Genomic DNA, 8,749 nt, shown 5'->3' with positions numbered 1-8,749 from the left:
GATTATCTGCTAAACATTCCCATGATCACAGACACCCAAAGCCTCAATGTGGAAAATCCGCCACAGTAAACATGTACAAGATTAGAACAAAGCTTAATTAATCGGTGCATTTATGAGAGATCATATTACTGGTGTCACAGAAATAGTTACACTGTTTGTTTCTGCATTAAAATGTGGCTCATCTACAAGTGCTCTTTACATTAATCCATTCCTCTGCTGTTTCTGTCACTGTTATAATAATAATCCTGACATTTGGTACGAAGCATTTCAATTAGGAAAGATATCAAGGCCTTGGACGGGGAGCAAAGGTGATTAACCAGATTGATATAGGGTAGGCGGGGCTTCATTTATATGAAGTCATTAGAGTTTGGAATGCACTGTTTGAAATGTAAGCAGATACAATAAAAAAATTCAAAACGGAATTCGTAGACAATTTAATTGAAAAAACAACAACTGCAAAGCTATAGTGTATCAGGAGGGGAATGAGTAGAGCTATACAGTTCTTTCAATGAGACGTTGAGGCACATTAGACCCGATGGCCTCCTTCTGTGCTACATGATTCCAGTGGTTCACAGTTGCCGTTGAACCTCAGGTCAGAGACACCACAAGTCCTGTGGAGTCATGTAGCTCAGTTTTGAGACAACTTTTCTTGCAAGAGAGAGGACTTGATTTCGATTGCCGGGCAGGACACAACTTTGGGTAAATTCCTACAACCACACACACGCCTATATTTACCAAACTGTAAGTAGGAACCCGATAGTCAGTCGATAGTGGATCTCTCTTCTAGGTGTAATAATCCCTTAAAGAAACTTACGAATAATTATGGTAAAAACGTAGACGCTCAATGGACGAGTGTTTGTGGGACACTGTTGTGTTCAATCGACTGCCGATTTTCACCCACAGTGTACACAGTCACTGCACTTTACAATGCATTCTTAGAAGCGTTTTGAGACGTCCGAATTCCTCATAATACGGTATGACAATTGCAAATATTATACGATTCTAAGATGGTGCGATTCAAAGTATCTTTTGATTTTGAACCATACAGAATCGAGTTATACAGTTTCCCAGACACCGCCTGAACAAACGGCGTTTGCTGGTCAGAACACTACATTACATTGCAAATATTCAGGATTGTGCGGACAAGATCTCAGCGTCTCCTGGTACCGTCCGTCCCCTGGCGAGGCACTGAAATACCTGCTCCACAGAAAACCCTCAGGAGAGGGAGGAAACCCCACTGGAGATCATATTTCTGCTTCTCTTGACACTGCCAAGGGAATCAGCATTTTAACCATCGCCGGCGTGCGGCTGACAGACTCCGCTCTGTATCACTGTGCACTCAGTCTGCACCACAGTGATACACATGATAGGAAACCTCGTACAGTAACCCTCATCACAACCAAAGCTGGGAACCAAAAGAGTACAGTTAGTGAAAGAGAGTGTAACAAACCCTCTTCCAACTGCGATCCTAGCTTACACTTTATTTAATTCATATTAAGTGAATTATAATATATAATACTTTTCTTACTGTACATTTGAGATTTTTTTCACCAACAGATAACAGATTGTGATAAATGTTTGTTGGAATGCAGACATGTTGTCAATAGCAATGAAGAAGCATATTAACAAATCGAATAATCAATGCGATTTAGATGTCTCAAAGTGCTTCGCAAAATATACTGTAAACTGAATTCACTGTATATTTTGGGAGTCAAAAGGCCGCAGCCAATTTTTCATTTGTTAGAGTGAGAGAGGACCTTCGGAGTTCTGTAGCATAGCGGTGGGTAAAATAATACTATGATGCAAAATACAGCACTTAAGAATTATCTGACATTCATTTTCACAGAGAAATTTTGGAAAGCGATATTTTACTGTCAGTGGAGTCTTGTACCGTACTGGTGAGACAAATCGGCTCGCAAGCGAGAGGACCTGGGTTCGGCGAAATTTTTGGCAAGTTTCCTTATTCAGCACACACGAGTGCGTTTACAAATCACAGAGAAGGAACACGGTTGTTAGTCGATTGGCGGATACTTTTTCGGGATAATAAACAATGCAAGAAAAACATTTGTAATTGACAGTGGTTTGGTCATTCAATCCATGACTCTTTGTTGGACACTGCTGTGCGCTCCAATTGAAAATATAAATCCACTCCATCGCATGCAAGGATTATTATATTACTTAATGCAGATGAAATCAAGCAAAATAATGATTTGAAATGGAATTGAAGGGATAATTGAAATATATAATCCCTCCAAAACCACAGGCAATAATAAATTGGTCATTTTCAATCTACGACTGTTTGTGGGACATTGCTGTGCGCAATTGGCTGCCGCGTTCGCCCACAAATATGCAGTCAATTCTCTTTAGAGTGTGTTCTTTGAAGCGCTTTGTGACGTCCTCCCGACGTGAAGAGCGCTATATCAAAATGCAAGGATTCTTCTTATTATTATATAAATATATGGGATTACAGGCAGATTGGGTCTGACTTGAACTACAATATATTACCAGGTTGATTTTTTTACATCCCAGGATAGAATCTAAATGATGGAGTCGATAGTCCTTACACAGAATGTCGTTTCGGTATGGAGAATGTCCAAAAGCGCGTTGTATAGTTTGACTGTAACGTGTGGTGACTTTACGTTTTGTAGAATAACACCGCAGCCCATTTGCGCCTCTAAATACTTTGCGCCGTTAAATTCATTATTTTGGGCGCTTATGCGGAAGTCACTCTCTCGCAATCTTAAAACAATTTTGAGATTTACCTCTGGCCCTTGTGTGAGAGTGAATAATATGTTCTCTCTGGCTACAGAGGAAGCGAATAGAATCAGCGTTGTGCCATCACAGATGTAAGTGTCTGTTACTGAAGGTCAGACTGTAACCCTGAGCTGCACCTACTCTGCTGATTTCACTGTTGTTTTAAAGTTCTGGTACAGTCAGTATCCAGGGGAGCCTCATCTGGACACACACAGATATAATTATGATGGGGACTTTCAGTGCTGAATTTCCAACACAATGCTTAACACCAAATCTGGACACTTTCAGTGTTGAGTTTACAACAGCACGTTTCACCACTAATCTGGAGACGATCAGCAAGAGATCAACTGTAGCTAAGATCCCCGTGGCTATATCTGACACCAGCATTATTGTGCCATCACACACACGGTGCTACTGTCAGACTACACCAATGTACTTGAACTCCAAAGAGGAGCGAAAGGGTTTCATCTCAGAACAGATGTTTGTCCTGACAGTTGACCTATTTCGCAGATTGTGACTTTGCTGCTGTGTCTCTCAGAGGAAACACTCGGCTAATTGTGAACCACAAGCAAACACTGATAGAATGGTTCATGTAGTGAAAGAGTGAAAGACATATTATTAATTCATACAGTTAATACAACGACTTATCATGTCTTCGAGATGTTAAAAAGCAATTCACAGAATCTACTGTAAAGTGAATTGACTGGCAATTGACTGACAGATACAGTCACAACAATTCACGTTATATCATGTTTAATGCTTGAGGTATCCCTCTGTCATAATACCTTTGATCCATTGGCCACAGACTTTGCGACACTTTTCTCAGTGAAGGTGAGCTGTGCACATTTCAGTGCACATTATCATTAATGTTTTTGTGTGAAACATAATTTAATCCTGTATTCAATTTTATTCCTAACTCTTCATAACATACATCACACTTCGTTTCCAAATTATACTTTTGTAGCTTCTGAAGAAGCTTTCGCAGATTGAAGATAATTGTCAAAACACCAGAGGAGAGACGGAGGGACTTTATTTTTAAATAATAGTCTTGTTACGGTTTAGAATGTAAATTGTGAAAGTGGCAACAGATTCGATAGTAGTTTTCAAAAAGGAATTGGACTGGAACTTACAAAGGAAAATAAAATCGCATGGATATGGGGAAAGAATGGGCAGTGGGCCTGACTGAGAAAACCCTTTCATAGAGTCGAAACTTTCACAATGGACCTCATAGCCTCATTATCTTCCTTATAATTCACGATACTATTGTTCTTTGCTGTTATTCATATAAAGATAATTGATTTCAAAGAGTTTCTGATCTCGTGGACTTTTTGCACTTGACCTATTGGACGATAGCACATGTCATAACTGCGGAGGCTGGAGCCAATCACCTCAAATATCTGGCAGTTAATCAATGGGCATCTGGCGGGAGACATGGAGCAGCCGGAGCCAGCTGAACGGATGGAGCGGGCATGTTGGTAATGAGTCAGCAGGTCAGAGATTTAGGAGTTGGCAAGGCCATGGATGGCCTTAAATGTGAGGACGGGGATCTTGAACTCGATCCTCTGGGGGATGGGGAGCCCGTGGAGTCGGGCGAGGGTAGGAATGATGGGCTCACGGAGCCTGGTGCGTGAGAAAACACGACCCGCAGTGCTTTGGATGATCTCCAGCTTGTGAAGGGTAGAGTTGAGAAGGCCGATGAAGAGGTAGTTCCCATAACCGAAGCTTGATGTGACAAATGCGTGGGTGAGGGGTTCGACAGCCTGAGGGGTGAGGCAGTGGAGCAGTCCGGCCATGTTGCGGAGGCGGTCGGTCGGAAGTAGTGCCAGTCATGGCGCGGATTTGGGGGAGTGAGGACAGAAAAGTGTCCAAGAACAGCCCAGAAAAGTATTCCGCTAATCGTGTAACAACAAGCTTCGTAAGCAGAGGCGAATGGATCAAGGAAAATGGTCCCACATTTCGCCCAGCCCGAGAACCCAGGTCCTCCAGGTTGCGAGGCGAATGCTCTAACCACTGAGATACATCGACACAAGAAACTTTCCAATATCTATCGTTTCTAATACCCGTTCGATCATCCTCCTACCCTTACCATCTCTGCCTTCCAACCCTCCTGAATCCAACCCGTAGCTCATCTTAAAATCCCCAACAATGCAGCGCCTGGAGAGGTCCTTCCGAAGTGAAATGCACTGATCAAATGTAACGTATTATTATTGTGTCTCGGGATAGCGTTCAATGTTTTTTTCTATAATTGTTTCCTGTTGAACTCTCAGAAATGAATCAGGTATTTTACATTCAAATGGTGTGTATTGTTTTATCCATAATGTTACCATAAATGCAATTTCCCCTTATAGTTAGTTAGAAGAAGCCCACATGGTAAGTGCGTATTGTTCTGTTCCCTCAATTCGCTTGTACTGCTGAATAATTCCCTCCCCACATAGTTTTGAGAATAGCTCCCACAAATTACAGAGTCAATTCGCTTCACAGTACATTCTGTGAAGCGCTTGGAGACAACTCAACGGCCCGACTTGGTGCCTCATCAAAAGGAAGGATTATTATTATAATTTGTTGTTGTTGATCAAAATCCTGGTTAGCAGCCGGTCAGGCGGTTTATCATAAAATTCATAAGCTCTTCGGTTTAGTCCCTTTTGGTGGCAAATTGGCTGGTAGCTCAACCGAATATGATGGGATGGGGAGAAAGAGCGGGGTGTGTAGGAGTCAACGAATTTCCGCTGAGCGAAGGGAACATAACTGATGGTGTGGATGAATGAGATTACATTGACGCTGGGGGATAACACCGTGGAGGAACATTAATGAGAGAACTAGGATCCTGAACTCAATCTATTTGGGCTTCGGAACCAATGCAGCCGAGAACAATACGGTGCTGTTTGCAGGGCCTGACAGATGAGTCGACCTGTACCAGCTAAGCGAGGGGAATGTGCTTGTAATTATGGGTGAATATGGTTTCAGAGATGGGACAATACAGTGAGGGACCTCAATTAGGTAATGAGTATGCGGCACTCCAATGTTTAATGATCCCGCTACAATGTTCGAAAATTTGCAATTTGGCTGATGACTTCGGCTACAAAATACAGTGTCACTACAACTTTCAGAAAATCCACAAAAAAATTCTCTTTTTGTGCAAGTGGTTGTGTAAAATTAATTCATTTTTACAATATTAATGAGAATTTCAGTTAAGATTGATGCATGCAATAACCGAGTAGATGCAGAGAAAGCACATGATGTCAGTTTTAATCCTTGAACGTGTATCAGAAGCTGCATCACTTCGATGATTTTGAACTCAATACGGAGTAGGAAATGATGGAAAGCATTGAAGACTGTTTGCTGGATGAAATATATTGTGGTGCATTGTCTATTATGCCTATCAATGGTAGAACCCTGTTCATTCGAATTTTTCTGTATAATGCAATCACGAGTCTTCAACAAAATGATGGAAGCACTTAATTTCACAGAAATAAAACATATACCGTATGACTTGATTCTTGGATAATATTAGTATAATGCATGTTTCGGAGGAAAAGCTGCTTCAAACTGAATGAGTTGGTTAAGGCAGAACACGTTGCTGAGAGGCAATGCAAACTCAATGGCCCGATTGGTCTCCGTCCATGGTGTAAACATATGTAATAGTATGTAAGCATCAACGGAGAAAATATTGCATCTGTGTGTACATTTTTATATTCAACAGCATTTTTGATATTCTCATTTTCCAAATTGTTCCATTCATTTTTTATCTACAATCCGTTTTCCGGTAAGTTGTTTAATATCTTGCACAAAATATAGTTAATACGCTTTACAGGATATTCCGTGAAGCGTTTTGAGACGTCTTGGACAGATATAAGGCGCTGTATCAAATGCAAGGATATACAAATATATAACATAAGAAGTTGTGGATATGGGCTGCACAGCCCTGGGACAGAAAGCAAATTCATTGCATTGATGCACACAAGCCTTTGTCTGATCAGTTACGCTTTGCCACAGCATTTACATCATTGGGCCACTTTGCGTATCATATTTATTGGATATTTAGCTGCTTTTTTAAATTCCTCCCTGAATTTAGCCTGCGTCACAGCATAAATGAACGTGTTTGTGCAGCTACCGAGAAGCTGCAGCATGCAACCGCTTTCATACAGAACATAGACTGGATCATTGTACCCCGAGTAAGAGAAATAGTTTGCAGTTTGTCTATATAAGTAATATACAATGTAGGTCATCCACAAAAGTATGAAACTCCCGGATATAGCGAAGAGAATAACGATGGACTTTTTCCTGTTGACAATCTCTGGGTCGTTAGCATTTTCATTGCTGTTTTGGCCGAGAACACACCTGCGGACTCTATTTGCCGCTAAAATGTGTCTGATGGTCAGGATGTTTAGTAGAAAAATTAGAACAAAGGAAGCAAAAGGGGTTAATAAGGTGGAAGTCCAGGAATAAACTCCCCAGGCCCATGAACTATAATAAATTTCTTTTGTCTTGCAAAACCACGGTAAATTGTCAATTATATACCAAGGTTGATAAATAAAATACCAGGGTATGTTTCTGAAACAGCTCAGAGTACAGACTATTCCTATCACACGCGTCGCTGTTCTCTCAGTACAATATTTGGTTTTGAATTTCTGGCAACAAATAGCTATAAAGCGATCAAAGGTGAAGGCCACTGTTAGCCACACAGAGCAGTCAGTTGCTGCACAGAGCAGAGTACTTTCTAGCGAACACATGGGAGTGAGGTCCAGGAAGCAAATTGGGAAATAAAGATAATTCAGTCGAGTCAATATCACGTCACTGATAATAACCAGTAGATCGGCTGCTGACATGGACACCAGGTAACGAGTGATGCATCTGGAGAGTCCACATTTACCTCTGGATAGGATCGCAATTGCAACCAAGTTAACTGAAAGAAAGATACAAGTTAATTAAAAATATCGATTTAAAATAACGCAGAATCGGTCTATGTATTCTAAATAATCTAACAAGTTTGAATTCTGGGATAATCTGGTCTTTTAAATGCAACTGCATCTCTTCAGATACATAAGCTATTAAATATTATCAACCTTGTATTTCTCACCAAGAGATAAAACGCCGTTAGTACTACACAGATAAAATATAACACGATAAACATTATTCCTGTTTATATTCAGCTTCAGTTAAAACTAAAGTCAGGCTTCGAACTCACGAGAGAAGCGTTAACTCACTTTCCTCTCTCAACAGTGTCCTCAGCGGTTTTTGTTTTAATTTCAGTTTTCTACCACCGCATTTTAACTTTTTGAACTCAAGCTCCGAGCTCGCTTTGCAGTTTGTTGCTGAGGCAATGTTGTGTGTTCGGAATATCAGTTCTTAAGATAAGACTTTAACTCGATAGATTCAAAGCTGTTCAGTGAACGTTTAAAGATCCCGCCACAATATTGTAAAGTTGCAATTTGGCTGATGACTTCGCCTATAAATTACAGTGTCACTACAACTTTCAGAAAATCCACTAAAAATGTCTCTTGTTGTGAAAGTCATTATGTAAAATTAATTAATTTTTGCAATATTAATGAGAATCTCAGGTAAAATTGATGCATGGAATAAGGGAGTAAATGCAGAAAAAGCGCATGATGTCAGTTTTAATCCTTGAACGTGTATCAAATAATTAGAATTTCACGCAATCTCATTTGAGATGTCACAAGTAATGAAGTATGATTGAATGTTAAATAATGAAATTTATGGTATTCCACTACAGTTTTCATTGACTTAGGATGAATCACTCTGATGATTTTCCACTGAATACGGGTCGGAGACGATGGAAAACATTGAAGACTGTTTGCGAAATGAAATATATTGTGGCGCATTATCTATTATGCCAATCTATGGCAGAGGCATGTTCATTCTAATTGTTCTGTATAATGCAATCATGAATCTTCAACAAAAAGATGGAAGCACTTAATTTCACATAAATAAAACATACACCGTGTAGGTCTTGATTTTCGATAATATTAATACAATG

Source organism: Callorhinchus milii, unplaced genomic scaffold, assembly GCF_018977255.1.
Source record: "Callorhinchus milii isolate IMCB2004 unplaced genomic scaffold, IMCB_Cmil_1.0 Scaffold40, whole genome shotgun sequence".
Lineage (NCBI taxonomy): Eukaryota > Metazoa > Chordata > Chondrichthyes > Chimaeriformes > Callorhinchidae > Callorhinchus > Callorhinchus milii.
Note: the sequence above shows the minus strand (reverse complement) of the source record.